Source organism: Saimiri boliviensis, chromosome 2, assembly GCF_048565385.1.
Source record: "Saimiri boliviensis isolate mSaiBol1 chromosome 2, mSaiBol1.pri, whole genome shotgun sequence".
NCBI lineage: Eukaryota > Metazoa > Chordata > Mammalia > Primates > Cebidae > Saimiri > Saimiri boliviensis.
In genome coordinates, this window is record NC_133450.1 from 39243347 (window position 1) to 39260098 (window position 16752).

Below are 16752 nucleotides of genomic sequence, written 5' to 3' on the forward strand. Positions count from 1 at the left end.
CGGCCCAGCCCCTGTAGGCTGCCCTGGGTTCAGTCCCTCCCGCCGCGAGCCGCCCAGGGCGGCGGCCTGCAGCTTCACCGGTCGCGGGACAGATGCAAGTAGCTTGGGAGAGGGGTGTTTTTGGTCCGATTGAAATGTCAGGCAGGGCACAGGAGGAAAATAGCACCCGCGAGTGAGCGCAGGGCCGACGATGCCCAGAGCCACCCTTCGCTGCTCCTCGGAGCAGCCGCCGGGGCCTGATTCTGGGTGGCGCACGGGGTGCTGCGAAGGCGCGGAGCCGTCCCCGCTACGGGTCCGGGTGCGACCCCCAGCAGGAACCCCCACTAGGCCTGCGCCGTCTCCCGGCTGGTGCCGACCCCTCTTACGAGTGGGCGACTTTCCAGATGCTGCGAGGACGCTGCGGCTACTGTTTCCACTCCCAGCTTGTGATTACATAGTTTCTAGGGCAAGAAGACTCTCCGCCCCGGCCCTCATAATTGATTTCTTTTTTATCTTAAAATTGTGTTTATCTCGTTTTAAGCAAATCCAGTTTTTCTTTTCGAAACTTGCACCATCTTATCATCGCCTTCTCTAGCACTCATTATTTAGAGTAATCAGGTGTTATCAGTTGCGGAGGCAGCTCGTAAGGCAACCTAGTACCTGGAACCTGATAGCACGTAGCATGTTTCCACAGTTAGCGCCTGGATCTCCCTAAGGGATTAAATGTAGCATTCTTTCTCTTGAGACTCAAGTCCTTATGGCAGAGCTGTTGATTCTCTTACAAGATTCTGTCAAGTGGATAAAGTACACTTTGGAATCTCAAATTTTAGAGGCGAGAGGTGGTGCCTTATAAAATCTGTTGCATTCCTCTCGTTTTACAGAGAAGACACCAGGCCTGAAGAGCGAGATGTAGCTGGAGCTAGCTACATTTCTTGATAGCTAGACTCCAAGACTCCAGACACCTTGGTGATTGCACTCTCCACCATGCCAGGACTGCAGTGCCAGTTTCACCCACTCACCTGTAGAGAGTGTATCTGCCGGAGATCATTATACTTGGGTTGATTCAGGTCATGGAGAAATCAGGCATGGCCACTGTGTGATGGCTCTGGAATAGTGGGGTTGATAGTATTTCTAGGTGAGGTAGGCCGCCTATGGTGTATTTTTGGAGCTAAAAGCCTACACCCCCCCCCCGGCACCCCCCCAAAATTTAATTGCTATTCTCTGCAAAAATAATGATCATTTACAGCCTTGGTTGCTTCCTTATGTTAAGGCATCAAAGTCGTCTTTAACAATCTGGACATATTTTAGTTAAGGGTAAATCATGAATCCATGATCGGACATCAGCTTCTCAATAAGGAACAGAATACTGATGGGATAGAACTGAGAGCTGGGAATCAGTGAAATATCAAGGTATGGTCGGGAAGAAAGCAGAGAGGGTACCTGCTACACCTTTTTTGTCCAGTCTTCCTTGAATGTCTTATTTGCATGTAGTAGAGATAGATTCTGCCCAAGTTGGGCCGCTGTTTACTGAGTAGTTGCAGAGGGCCAAGTCTCATACTGGCCAGTTTCATAGATGAACTTTGTATGTTTACCAAAAAGGAGATGGTACTGTCTTCGTGTTACTAGCCTTAAGAAACAGGCTCATTACCTGGCTGTGGTAATGTAGTTATTTGCAGTAGAATTTAAGATCACTTAGCTCTCAAGTCCAATCAGTGCTCTTTTGCGTTATGTCTTGCTCCTGCTTCAGCCAGGAAGGGAATGAGAATCGCCTGTGGCTGATTTATTGGCGCCTGTGGTTGCCCAGAGAGGCCAAGCAGGACTTTCAGCTGCCCTCTATGCCTTACAAAGTGGAGCTGTGAGCTTCCACCCTATCTCCTGAGGGGAATGTGAAGGAGCCAGGCTGTCTAGCTGAGGGGAGGGGCCCAAGTGCCTTGGCGGTAAAATATCCTGGCCAGGGCTGTGCTGGGAAGTGTTGCATAATGCCCTCCCCACCACTGAACCAAAGTGATTTATTTACTACCATCCGTAGCGGGTGCCTGACCAACTTGTCCGTTTTAGCAATAACAGGGTAGAAAAGACTTGGGGTTTTATATGAATGCAGATTTTTTCCTTGTTTTAAAAAAGCAGTGCAGGTGCTCTTATCTTGATAAATTATAGTGCTTTCTACACCACTTCCTGTGCCCCTTTTCTGCATATTTATTCCAAATAGCATGTGAACTTCAGTCTTTTAAGAAGAGAAAGCTAAGAAAATACTCCTTCAGTTTATTAGCAGAAGCTATGGAGACAGACCTAGCTTTTTATCTTCGCTTTATTCCATTTGCTAATTGTGTGTCCTAAGCCTAGGATTCTTCCTTATTTGTAAAATGGAAATGAAAATAACACATTAGTCATCACAGTGAAGATTGAAAGAGATAATGTATATAGAGCACTTAGCACAAGGCCTTGCATATAGTATTTATTTATTGTAATAATAGGTTTTGAAAATAACCAGAATAATAGTAGTATCCTTAAGAAAGGAAAGATTTTGCTACTTGAACCTGCTTAGGGATAGGGGAGGAAGGAGAAAGTGTGTGAAGCAAACATCAGTTTCAGGATTATTAATTACATTTATTTACACTTTTTTTTTTTTTTTTTCTTCTGAGATAGAATCTACCTCTGTCACCCAGGCTGGAGTGCAGTGGTGTGATCTCGGCTCATTGCAGCCTCCGCCTCCCATGTTTAAGCTGTTCTCCAGCCTCAGCCTCCCTAGTAGCTGGCATTATAGGCGCCTACCACCATACCTGGCTACTTTTTGTATTTTTAGTACAGAGGGGGTTTCACCAAGTTGGCCAGGCTGGTCTTGAACTCCTGACCTCAGGTGATCCACCCTCCTTGGCCTCCCAAAGTGCTGGGATTACAGGCATTTATTTACACTTCTGCTTTCCCTTTGCTAGCATGAATTTTCTTTCCCCCTTTTTTTTTTTGCCTTAGTTGGAGAAAAAGTTCTTAGAGTATTCAGTTATTTTTCTAATTCATTTCTTCTCTGTTTACAAATCAGTCATGCATGTATGTTTTGTTCCTTCTGAAAAATTGCAGGCACTTTAAGCAAAGGGTTTTATTAGCCCAGTTGAGTAATGTGTTCATAGGAGTACAGTTCTGTTGCAAAAAAAATATTGGTTTTCCTGTATCCAGAAGTTTTAGCCACTCTTGTCTGTACTGTATTCTAGGTTTGTACTAGCATTGTCATTTTCCAGCTTTTTCCTGTCCTTTTAGTACCTTATTTTTTCTTTCAGAAATTTGGTCTATCTTTAATGGACTAAGAAGAATCTTTTCCTTTTTTTCTCAGAGTTCTGATTTTTTTTAAAAGGTCTGTTAACAATTTGCACTTACTGTTGTTAGTATGCTGTGTGCTTGGCTCTGTGAGGCATCCTACAGTGTAACGTTGGTTAGAAGGGAGTTAGAGATGCTTGGAGGTAGGCTGTGTTTGTCAACAGGCAGGAGGCCCCAAACTAACATTTCCCAGTTTCATTAAAGGTTTCTAGAGCATAACTACTTTTCCTGTTTCATTACCATGTCCACTTCATACCCTCTTCGCTGATATTCTCGGTAGATCTTAATGAGCAGATGTCTGGAATTACAGCAGATTTTATCTGAAACCGTATTTTCAGATTTGGAATTTCTGTATCATTTTTAGATGTTATGAAATCTAATCTAGTTGTAATGGAGTAAGAGAGTAAATACTTCTTTTTCCTAAATACTATTTGAAAAGAAGTCTGAAAATAGTGTATTCCTCCACCTTCCCACCCATGCCCATCCTGCCAGTTTAGGAGCACTTTTATTTCTTTTTTTTTTTCTTTTTTTGAGACGGAGTTTCACTTTTGTTACCCAGGCTGGAGTGCAATGGCGTGATTTCAGCTCACCGCAACCTCTGCCTCCTGGGTTCAGGCGATTCTCCTGCCTCAGCCTCCCAAGTAGCTGGGACTATAGGCATGCACCACCCTGCCCAGCTAATTTTTGTATTTTTAGTAGAGAAAGGGTTTCACCATGTTGACCAGGATGGTCTTGATCTCTTGACCTGGTGATCCACCTGCCTCAGCCTCCCAAAGTGCTGGGATTATAGGCGTGAGCCACTGCGCCTGGCCTAGAAGCACTTTCGTTTCTTAATCTGGCCAATATTTTAGTTTAAAGTTTTACAGTTAGGCTGGGCCACGAGGTCAAGAGATCGAGACCATCCTGGTCAACATGGTGAAACCCTGTCTCTACTAAAAATATAAAACATTAGCTGGGCACAGTGGCACGTGCCTGTAAACCCAGCTATTCAGGAGGCTGAGGCAGGAGAATTGCCTGAACCCAGGAAGTGGAGGTTGCGGTGAGCCGAGATCGCGCCATTGCACTCCAGCCTGGATAACAAGAGCGAAAACTCCCATCTCAAAAAAAAAAAAAAAAAAAAAGTTAGAATTACAGTTGTTGATATTTGTTCATTTAATGTAGCCAGCATAATTTCCACACTTTGAACACTCTTATGAAATTGCTTATTTATAGAGACTAGTATAAAGTTGTTCTTAGTTTGAACTAATGCAGAGTTACTACAATCTAGAAAGTAAAGAAGGTTTTATAATCTCTTAAATATCAATGTAATTATAGCGTATGAAATACTCTCTTGAGTTTCCTTGGTCCCCTGTTCTTCTGAGGCAGTGGTTCTTTTTTTTTTTTTTTTTTTCTTTCACAAATAACTTTTTATTTGCCACTATTGTAAGTCTGAACTTTAAACAGATTCTTGGACTGGTGGTTCATATCCATCAGCTCGTTCAACTTTAGCACCTGTCTCATCCCCAGTGGCTTTTCCAGAACTACTGCCTTCACCATGACGCTCCATGAGTTTTCCCAATTCAAACCTGGGCTTCTTCAGCATTTTTACTTTTCTAACGAAGACATCATGGAGAGGATAAATAGATTGGCAAGCCTTTTCTATGTCTTTTCCAATGCTGTCTGGAATCAGTTTATTGACCACTTCATTCAAGTCATTTGTCTGCACCTCTTGGGTCATGATTTCCATCATCTTCCGGATTTGGCGGACCTGTTGGTGCTGAGCATAAGAGGTCTTCCGTATCTGATTGTTGTGTTTTTTAGTAAAACCAACACAGAACAGACAAAGCAAGTAACCATCGGTAGTCTTGACGTCAACATGAGCTTCAATCATTGTCTGCCATTTTTTGACCATGGAACGCGTTTTGTCACGGGTAAGATCCATGCCATGGAAGTTAGGCAGTGTTTGCCCTGAACATCTTCAGTAATCAGCTTGAATTTCCTAAATGCAACTTCATCATTCTGCAAATCAGCAAGACTAACTTCAAACACTAGGCCCTTGAGGCCATCGGATGCAATTTTGGTTCCTTGGGTCCTGGTGACTAGCGTCTTTCCAATATTTCTTATATTGAACATAGTGGGTGTTTTCACATCATACCAATCTTTCTTAGAAAATGGATCAACTGGCTGGGCACGGTGGCTCATGCCTGTAATCCCAGCACTTTGGGAGGCCAAGGTGGGTGGATCACGAAGTCAAGAGATCGAGACCATCCTGGCCAACATGGTGAAACCCCGTCTCCACTAAAAATACAAAAATTAGCTGGGCATGGTGGCGCACGCCCGTAGTCCCAGCTACTCGGGAGGCTGAGGCAGGAGAATTGCTTGAACCCAGGAGGCGGAGGTTGCGGTGAGCTGAGATCGTGCCATTGCACTCCAGCCTGGGTAACAAGAGCGAAACTCCGTCTCAAAAAAAAAAAAGAAAAAAAATGGATCAACCGCTTTCTTCTTCACTCCCTTTTTGCTGCCTTTCGTAAAGCACTTGTTCTTGCCAACCGCCATGGTGCTGCTCAGAGAGCCAAAAGGGCCAGGCAGTGGTTCTTAACTGAGGTGTCACGTTAGAATCACCTGGGAAGCTTTTTAAAAAAAGAATCTCTGGGTCAGGCAAAGTGGCTCACGTCTGTAATCCCAGCACTTTGGGAGGCCAAGGCAGGAGGATCATGAGGTCACAAGGTTGAGACCATCCTGGCCAACATGGTGAAACCCCATCTCTCCTAAAAAATACAAAAAATTAGCTGGGCATGGTGGTGCACACCTGTAGTACCAACTACTCGGTAGTCTGAGGCAGGGGAATCCCTTGAACCTGGGAGGTGGAGGTTGCAGTGAGCCAAGATCATGCCACTGCCCTCCAGCCCAGTGACAGAGCAAGACTCCATCTCAAAAAAAAAAAAAAAAAAAAAATCCTGTGCGTCACCCCTAGCAATTCGGTTTGGGCTAAGTCCGGGTTGGGACTCAGAGGTCAATATAGTTCTTCATAGACGGTTTACAGTGTAGTCAGCAGTAAGAGCCTCTGTTTCAGAATAAAATGATTTCTACAAACATTCTTTCATTCTCTGGGTAATTAAATGTCACACCTCTACGGTCATGTGAAAGTTCCATTAAAAAGTTAGTTGCTATATAAAGTCTTTTATCATATGGCACTTGGATTATTTTGCTTTTGCCTTTGTATTTATAGCCATGAGTAAGTAGCTCAAAAACACTATACATATTCCTCTGCCAACTTTCTTGACTCCTTGTCTGAATGATAATTCATCATAAAGTCTCAGTGGTAAGCGTTGACAGAAAAAATATCTTAAGACTGTTTTCCTGCAGAAACAGTTGTCTTGCTCTTTTTGTTCCTTTTTTATTAAGGATTCTTACCGCCTGAGAGAATGAAGAGCTGTACAGTCCAGGATATCAGGCTAGCTACCATAGATCTGAGAGTCCAGTCTAGTACAATAGATTTTTCTAAATAAATAAAAATCAAAGATGTATATTGAATATCAAGCTAACTTTAAACATAGATACTAGTATAAAGTTGTTCCATCTTAGTTTGAAGTAATCCAGAGTTACTACAGTCGAGAAAGTAAAGAAGGTTTTTTGTAATCTCTTAAATATCAGTGCTAAATCTATTATAATAATGTATCACTTAGCTAACAGATAAAACATTTAAAAATGTAGCACACTTACATTTTGATTCTAGTATTTATAAGTATAATAAAATGATACCTTATTTTTTCATAATTTCTCTCACATCTTGAAATTCTCGCCGGGCACGGTGGCTCAGGCCTGTAATCCCAGCACTTTGGAAGGCTGAGGCGGGTAGATCACGGGCTCAGGAGACCATTCAGGCTAACACCATGAAACCATATCTCTACTAAAAATACAGAAAATTAGCTGGGCGTGGTGGCATGCTACTCGTGCTACTCCCAGCTACTCCCAGCTAGTCGTGAGGCTGAGGCAGGAGAATTGCTTGAACCCAAGAGGTAGAGGTTGTGGTGAGCCGAGATCGCGCCATCGCACTCCAGCCTTGATGACAGAGTGAGACTCTGTCTCAAAAACAAAAAGAAAAAAGAAAAACACCAGAAATTCTCAAATGTAACTTCTAAGCTCTTTTTGTATTTATGAGAAATGTTAGCTGTTTCACATACTAGAGAAAATAAAATAGAAGGTCAAAGAATGATAAGCAAAGGCTATACAAAAAGCTTAACTAATAATTTTTAAAGTAGGTTATATTAGAAAATGTTCTAATAATTTTGCAGTGGAATGGAGCTATTGATTTGAAGTAAAATCTGGTATATTACAACATAAAAGGTCTCTAAAAATTTTTTTAGAAAAAATATGAAAAAAATGTAATGGTTTTATTATTGCTATTTTAAATAAATATTTTTAAAGTTTTAAAAGTTTCAAAGCCGGGCGCGGTGGCTCAAGCCTGTAATCCCAGCACTTTGGGAGGCCGAGGAGGGTGGATCACGAGGTCAAGAGATCGAGACCATCCTGGTCAACATGGTGAAACCCCGTCTCTACTAAAAATACAAAAAATTAGCTGGGCATGGTGGCGCGTGCCTATAATCCCAGCTACTCAGGAGGCTGAGGCAGGAGAATTGCCTGAGCCCAGGAGGCGGAGGTTGCGGTGAGCCAAGATCGCGCCATTGCACTCCAGCCTGGGTAACAAGAACGAAACTCCGTCTCAAAAAAAAAAAAAAAAAAGTTTCAAATATGGTAAATACTGATATAAAACAAGCTTGAGTGCCAGGTGCGGTGGCTCAAGCCTGTAATCCCAGCACTTTGGGAGGCTGAGGTGGGTGGATCACGAGGTCGAGAGATCGAGACCATCCTGGTCAACATGGTGAAACCCCGTCTCTACTAAGAATACAAAAAATTAGCTGGGCATGGTGGCTCGTGCCTGTAATCCCAGCTACTTAGGAGGCTGAGGCAGGAGAATTGCCTGAACCCAGGAGGCGGAGGTTGCGGTGAGCCGAGATCGCGCCATTGCACTCCAGCCTGGGTAACGAGAGCGAAACTCCATCTCAAAAAAAAAAAACCCAAAAAACAAAAAACAAGTTTGAATGCACCTCATGTGTACTTGGTGGTTTTTTTAAAAAATAGATTTAATTTGTTTGATTTTATACACTTGAAAAGTTTACTCCCTTATTTGAGTCAACATATTTGCAAAATCTGCCATTAGTATACATGTTGAAAGTTCTAGATGGAGTTTTGAAGGAAGGGCCCTGGGTTTAAAGTCAGTCTTAAGGTATTACCAGCACCATTTAATAGCTAGTTGTTTGAGTTCAGGTATGTTTCTCGCCTTCTCTGAGCCTGTGGTTCCTCAGCCATAAAATGGAGGTAATAGTACCTGCTCTACTACTTCACAAGTTAAAAAACAAAAACAAAAACAAAAAAAGCCCTCCGCAGTGGCTCACACCTATTATTCCAGCACTTTGGGAGGCCAAAGCGGGCAAATCACCTGAGGTCAGGAGTTTGAGACCAGCCTGACAAACATGGAGAAACCCTGTCTCTACTAAAAATACAAAAATTAGCTGGGCGTGGTGGCAAATACCTGTAATCCCAGCTACTAGGGAGGCTGAGGCAGGAGAGTGGCTTAAACCTAGGATGGGGAGGTTGTGAGACAGTATCAGGTCATTGCATTCCAGCCTAGGCAACAAGAGAGAAAGTCAATCTCAAAAGAAGAAATAGTGTAGGGCAGTAGTTCTCAAAGTGTGGTCCAAGGATCCACTGAAGGTTTCATGGGTCAATGAGGATCTCCCTTATATGAGACCAGATTCTCAATATACTTGAACCAAAACAACATATAACAACAGATTGAATGCAGAATCAGGTAAGAGAGTCTAGCTGTATCAGTTAAAGCCAGATATTAAAGAGGATTGCAAAATGTAAATTAATACCACTCTTCTCACTTATTTTTGAAAAAAATTTTTTAGGAAAAAATGTGTAATGGGCTTATTATTTTAAATATTTTAAAATTTAATTTTAAATATAAATATTGATAAATATAATCTATATAAATAGCCCTTCACAATCTGCAATACTTTTTTTGTTGTTTTGTATTTTGAAACAGAGTCTCTGTCACCAGGCTGGAGTGCAGTGGCACCATCTTAGCTCACTACATACAGCCTCTACCTCCTGGGTTCAAGTGATTCTCCTGCCTCAGCCTCCTGAGTAGCTGGGACTGCAGGCACGTGCCACCACGCCTAGCTAATTTTTCAATTTTTAGTAGAGAGGAGTCTCACCATGTTGGTTAGTTTGGTGTTGATCTCTTGACCTCGTGATCTGCCCACCTTGGCCTCCCAAAGTGCTAGGATTATAGGCGTGAGCCACTGCACCTGGCCCACAATCTGTAATATCTAGGCTATAATCCAGAAACTATCACCCTAATCAATGGAGACTAACCCCACAATGAGCCGAAGGTTGGATTTAGCAGAGAAGATTTAAAGCAGCTATTATGATTATCCTCAAGGATGTTCAGCAAAATAAGGTTGTATTTGTGAACAAATAGGACATCTCAGCAGAGTACTAGAAACTAAAGAATGAAATGAAAATTTTACATCTGAAAATGCAATATCTGAAACAAAAAATATTGAATAGGTTTAACAGATCAGATATGACAGATAAGTCACTGAATTTGAGGATAGCTTAATAGAAATGTAATCCAAAGTAGAGAAATTATTGTATATAAAAGTTCTCTGTAAACTTCAGTGCTCTATGTAAGTTTCAGAGTTTATTACTCCAAATTTCTTTTATATGTAAACGGAAGAGGTGCATTTGGGTCTTCTTTTTATGTGCAGCTCCCTTAATCTCCTGTCCTGTCCTCTCCTGTCTGGGTCTAGGCTTTATACCTGCTTCTTTTTCTTCTTTTCTTTTTTTTTTTTTTTTTTATGGAGACGGAGTCTTGCTCCGTCCCACAGGCTGGAGTGCAATGGATCTCGGCTAACGGCAACCTCTGCCTCCTGGGCTCAAGTGATTCTTCTGCCTCAACCTCCCAAGTAGCTGGGATGACAGACATGAGCCCCTACACCTGGCTAACTTTTATATTTTGGGTAGAGACGGGGGTCTCACCATGTTGTCCAGGCTGGTCTCAAACTCTTGGCCTCAAGTGGTCCCCTTGCCTCATCCTCCCAGAGTGCTGGGATTACAGGCATTGGCCACTCGCTTGGCCTAGCCTCTGGTTTCTAACATCCCCTGCAGTCAGATATTTTGCCCTTGCTGCTTTCCTGTGCTGTTGTCAGAGGTCACCAGGAATCTTTTGGTCAGTACACTTGACATGTCCGTAATAGGCCTCACCCCCATGTCTCTCTTCAGTATTTTGCACCATTGCCACCTCTTTTCTGCAAGGTCATTGTCTTTCCTCAATGAAGATGCTTTTTATTTCTCCTCTTCTGTCTTACTGTGTCTTTTCTGTTTTCCAAAGATTAATTCTTAGCTTTTTCCCTCTTACTTCATTCTACTTTTTTGTCTACTTTGTTATTTTCATACTTGGTTACTTCAGCCTTGTCGTTTCAGAGGCCTCTTTTCCCTCTCTGGCTCTGCTCTCTCTAGAGCCTAGCCCTGCTTCTCTCTGCTTATCCCTAAACATTTCTACTTGGATATCCTGGGGTAGACACTTGGAGCTCAGGCTCTCTGAAGTGAAACCTCGCTGCTGCCTTTTTTTTTTTTTTCTCCTCAAGGTGGGGTCTCCTCAAAACCTCTTATCAAGCCAGTTTCTATTCTTCTTCTCTGGTGTTCTGGGACTCAGCCTTTATAGCAACACCTAGCATGTGGCAGTTACTCTGAAAATGATATCTGAAGGAATAGATGAATTCTTGCAGTTACCCAAGCTGGAATTCTGAGACTCACCTTTGATTTGATCTCTGTGGTGACCACGTCCAATCTGTTGCCAAGTCACGTCAGTTTTGTGTCTAATGTATCTCTTGTATTCCTTCCTTCATTCCCATTGCGATTACTTTGATATCCTAGTAGGCTCCTAGACAGTCTTTTCTTTCTCCATGACTTTTCCCTCCCTAATATTTTTCATGTGTTGCTATTAGAGCAGTCTTGACTCATGCCTAATGATGGTGATGATGATAATGCCTAGTATTTATTAAACACTTACAGTGGGCCCCACTATCTAAGTGTATTATATCATTCCATTCAAATAACTTATAAGGTAGATACTGTCAATCTATATTTTCTAAGTGAAACAGAGGCCCAGAGAGTTAAGTGTCTTGCCAAGACCACGTAGCTAGTAAATGGCAGAGCTAGAATTTTAAGCTGTCTGATTTTAGTTCAAGCTTTAACTACCATGCTGTTCTCCCTCCCACAGAGTAATGTAACTGATCATGCTGTTCTTACTCAAACATCTTACAGTTATATCAAACACCCCACTACTTTTTAGTCTTACATTCAGTATCCTTTGTGAACTGACTCCATCTCATTATTTCTGTTACTTTTTTTTCTATGCCAAATTGAATCTATTATCTAAATATTCATACCCTTCCCAGTAATTTTATTCATTTTATTTTTTCTACCTGTTTATCTTCCTCTCATAACATGTTTTGTAACTGCTCTGTGGCACTAAATGCATTTCTTTCGTTCTTTCTTTCTTTCTTTCTCTTTCTTTCTTCTTTCTTTCTTTCTTTCTTTCTTTTTTGAGACAGATTTCACTCTTGCTGCCCAGACTGGAATGCAATGGTGCAATCTTGGCTCACTGCAACCTCCGCCTCCTGGGTTCAAGCAATTCTCCTGCCTAACCTCCTGAATAGCTGGGATTACAGGCATGCACCACCACGCTGGCTAATTCTGTATTTTTAGTAGAGACGGGGTTTCTCCATGTTGGTCAGGCTGGTCTCAAATTCCTAACCTCAGGTGATCCGCCTGCCTCAGCCTCCCAAAGTGCTGGGATTACAGGCGTGAGCCACCACACCAGCCTTATTTCATATTATAATTATAGTTTGATGTTTTATCTTTCCTTTGAGCCTTTAATCTTGAGTGCAGCATCTGTAATTTTTCTCTGTCTCCATGTCTTGTACGATGCATGCTTTTACATGTTTTTTGTTTTGTTTTGTTTTGTTTTGTTTTTTTGGAGACGGAGTTTCGCTCTTGTTACCCAGGCTGGAGTGCAATGGCGCGATCTCGGCTCACCGCAACCTCCGCCTCCTGGGTTCAAGCAATTCTCCTGTCTCAGCCTCCTGAGTAGCTGGGATTACAGGCACACACCACCATGCCCAGCTAATTTTTTGTATTTCTAGTAGAGACGGGGGTTTCACCTTGTTGACCAGGATGGTCTCGATCTCTCGTCCTCGTGATCCACCCTCCTCGGCCTCCCAAAGTGCTGGGATTACAGGCTTGAGCCACCGCGCCCGGCCCACATGTTTTTTCTTTATTAAATTTCTCTTCAAAAATATCTGTTGAATAAGTGAAAAATTTAACTGTTACACGTAGACCATTAACCATAAGATTCCTGTATTGTTGGCTTATTAGTGTGCTGTGTCTCATTTCCCTATGGTTCAGTAGTTCATTAGACTACATAATAGGAAGAACTGGTGAAAATGTTTGTGATCTGAGGGTTTGGGTTTTTTTTGAGACAATCTGTAAGGCTAGTTTAAGATACTTCAATTTGAACCATTTTATTGATTCTAAGACACGTTTTTCACATGCTGAAATTGTCAATATAGATTTTTATTTTGTTAGGCCAGGCGTGGTAGTTCATGCCTGTAATCCCAGCTCTTTGGGAGGCTGAGGCAGGTGGATCACCCAAGGTCAGGTGTTCGAGACCAGTCTGGCCAACCAACATGGTGAAATCCCATCTCTACTAAAAATACAAAAATTAGCCAAGCGTGGTGGTTTGTTCCTGTAATCCCAACTACTTGGGAAGGTGAGGCAGAAGGATCACTTGAACCCAGGAAGCAGAGGCTGCAGTGAGCCGAGATTATACCACTGCACTCCAGCCTGGGCCACAGAGCAAGACTCCTTCTCCAAAAAAAAAAAAAAAATTTTGCCGGGCGCGGTGGCTCAAGCCTGTAATCCCAGCACTTTGGGAGGCCGAGGCGGGTGGATCACGAGGTCGAGAGTTCGAGACCATCCTGGTCAACATGGTGAAACCCCGTCTCTACTAAAAATACAAAAAATCAGCTGGGCATGGTGGCGTGTGCCTGTAATCCCAGCTACTCAGGAGGCTGAGGCAGGAGAATTGCCTGAACCCAGGAGGCAGAGGTTGCGGTGAGCCGAGATCGCGCCATTGCACTCCAGCCTGGGTAACAAGAGCGAAACTCCGTCTCAAAAAAAAAAAAAAAAAATTTTATTTTGTTTTTTAAATCTCCCTGTAAATTCATGGTGTCATAGAATCAGGGAAATTGGTGAGTACAAATAAGTAGTGACTTGGTTAAATGGCCTCTTGGAACAATATTCGTAATTTGGATTTTTGTTTATATTCTAAGAGGATAGGTTCAAGTCTCTGTAGCTTCTGTCATCTTATTTCATATTGTATTGCTGCTGAAAGGCTTTTAAAAAATGAGATAAGAGGTAAGAGTTTTGCTATTTTTTTAATTGGGGGAGGAATGGGGAAACTATTAGGTTTCAGTGGGATTTACTAGTAATGCATCAATATAGAGTTAAAAGGATCAAGTTGCAGGATTTCTAAAGTATAATATTATTTATGTATAATTTAAAAACATGGTACCTTGTTAAAGGCTACTTACTTATTCAGAAAGAATGTGGTTACGTAAAAGAGAGTCATAGACACTGTTTTCCGGATCCTGGTTGCTTTTGGAAGCAAGGTGTATAGAGGGATAGAATGAGGGAGAGATGCCAAGAGGCTTTGTATTGTTTATGTTCTGGGCTGAGTAGTAGATGGGTGGGTGGGTCTTTGTTACATTGTTCTCTATAACTCCTTGTCTATCTGAAATATTTTATAATTTTGTGAAATGAGGGGGAAAGGATACAGGTGGATATGTATTTGTATTAAATGTCATTTTAAAAGTTTGTGGTTTTAAGTTCAAACCACAGAGTTTCCCACTCACCCTTGACTCTCCTTACTTTCCCTCCCAAAAGTGAACATTTTACTGGTTTCTTTTAACCTTTCCAGAGATGTGTACATAAACAAGAATATGTATAAATTTTTCTCCCACCTTTAAAAACTGAAGTAAATGCTCCACTCCTTTTACATAAATAGTTGTCTTCTTTATATAGTTTTACGCTATTCTTTTTTAGCTTAATAATATAACTTGGAGGCCGGGCATGGTGGCTCACGCCTGTAATCCCAGCAGGTGGATCACCTGAGGTCAGGAATTTGAGACCAGCCTGGCCAACATGGTAAAACCCCATCTCTACTAAAAATACAAAAATTAGCTGGGCGTGGTGGCGGACGCCTGTAATCCCAGCTCCTTGGGAGTCTGAGGCAGAAGAATCACTTGAACCTGGGAGGCAGAGGTTGCAGTGATCTGAGATCGAGCCATTGCATTCCAGCCTGGGCAACAAGAACAAAACTCTGTCTCAATAATAATAATAATAATAGTAATAATAATAATAATAAAACTTGGAGATTATTCCATATTAATACATTAAATATGTAGTTTTAACAGATTCTGCCTTTTTTTTTTTTTTTTTTTTTTTTTGAGACAGGGTCTTGTTTTGCTTCCCAGGCTGAGGTGCAGTGGCATGATCATGGCTTACTGTAGCCTTGACCTTCTCAGCTCAGGCTATCTCCTGCCTCAGCTACCCAACTAGCTGGGACTAAGGCATGCACCACCATTCCTGACTAATTTTTGACACATAGAAAGCACTATAAAATGTTTGCTATTTTAATTATATTACCGATCACTTAGCTTTCTGCTGCCCAAGCCACTGCCAATCTCCAGACAGCTAACCCCACATTCCACCACTGACCTGCATAGACCTAGGTCTGTCTGGCTAGTGTGGAAACCTCATTTTCTTTTTCAGTGTCTGCTCTTTCAAAGGATGTTCTAGCCATCCAGTGATGCCCTTTATACATCCAGTGATGCCTTCTGCCTAAAGTACCAGGGCTTTCTGCACACCTAGGGTAGAGAAGATGATGTACAGTCTCACATCTGCCTGAAACTAGGGCACTTCTGAATGTCTTTGCTGCTTATACTCAGCTTCTTGGTCAGAATTCTACATATCTTTCCTCACATAGGCTTTCCCTATATGAGGGAAAGTTGTTCTACCTTACCTTCTACTTTGGGAACCTACATGCTAATACATGTCTGAATCCAATTGAGATCAGGGTTTAAGTTCTTTCTCTTTCCTTCTTTTCTTTCTTTTCTTCCCCCCTCACCCTCCCGCTTTCCTTCTTTTTATTGAGACAGTATCACTGTTGCCCAGGGCTGGAGTGCAGTGGTGTAATCACAGCTCACTGCAGCCTTGACCTCCCAGGCTTAAGTGATCCTCCCACCCCAGGGCCCCAAGTAGCTGGGAGTACAGGTGCACACCACCAAACCCAGCTAATTGTTTTATTTTTTGTGGAGATGAGGTTTCACTGTATTGCTCGGGCTGGTCTTGAATGCCTGGGCTCAAGCACCCCTCCTGCCTCATCCTCCCAAAGTGCTGGGATTACTGGCAGGAGCCACCACGCCTGGCTTAAGTTCTTTATCATGAGGCTCCTGGGCCACAAGTTAATTGGGAATGTGGCTTGACATTTATTTTAAGGGTTCCTTAGCTACTGTGACTGATAGGTCACCCAAACATTTGATGGTAATTGGGAGGCCAGTATCCCCTGAGCACCAGAGGATCCCTGAGGAGCAGTGACATCTCTGCCCAACCAGGATACCCTGTTATGTTATTAACATTTATAGCTAACATCTGCATAGCAGTTTTCATTACAACATGATTCTCACATAAGTTGTGTCATTTCAGTATCTCATTTTCATTTTTCTTATGAGAAAACAAGATTAGAAACATTGTGTTCACATAAATGGAAAAGGACAAGTCTGTCTTCATGTGTCGCTCATACCAAGTGATCTTCTTACCAGATAAAAAAAGATCATATTGTATGGTTCAGCAGAGTTATATCAGTTGTCATAATGGAGGAATTTAGTGTTAGCCATGTCTGCAGTGAAATTAAAAGCATTGAAAACTTGAGTAATTTCATTTAAATTTAGTTCTCCTTACTACTCTGTCTGTTTGTGTGAACTATATACAATTTTGTATTAATAAAAAATATATGTGTAAGCCTGACGTGGTGGCTCACACCTGTAATCCCAGCGCTTTGGGAGGCCGAGGTGGGCTGATCATGAGGTCAGGAGATAAAGACCATTCTGGCCAACATGGTGAAACCCTTTCTCTACTGAAAATACAAAAATTAGCTGGGGGTGGTGGTGTGTGCCTGTAATCCCAGCTACTCGGGAAGCTGAGGCAGGAGAATCACCTGAACCAGGGAGTTGGAGGTTGCAGTGAGCCGAGGTCGCCCCACTGCACACCAGCCTGGCAACAGAGTGAGAC

The 16752-nt window shown here is 42.3% G+C and overlaps 1 protein-coding gene and 1 pseudogene across 2 annotated transcripts in view; one reads left to right on the forward strand and one right to left on the reverse strand.

Annotated features, from left to right (window-relative positions):
• Positions 1–16752, forward strand: part of ZBTB25 (zinc finger and BTB domain containing 25) — a 109700-nt gene that overhangs the window by 169 nt on the left and 92779 nt on the right. Inside the window, exon 1 of one of the 2 annotated variants that reach the window (XM_074393132.1) lies at positions 1–1389. The exons of the other annotated variant lie outside the window; for it this stretch is intronic. The gene's annotated coding sequence lies outside the window, so the exon portion shown is untranslated. The remainder of the gene's footprint in view (positions 1390–16752) is intronic. 2 annotated transcript variants of the gene reach the window in all.
• On the reverse strand, positions 4676–5484 carry LOC101051677 (small ribosomal subunit protein eS1 pseudogene; annotated as a pseudogene).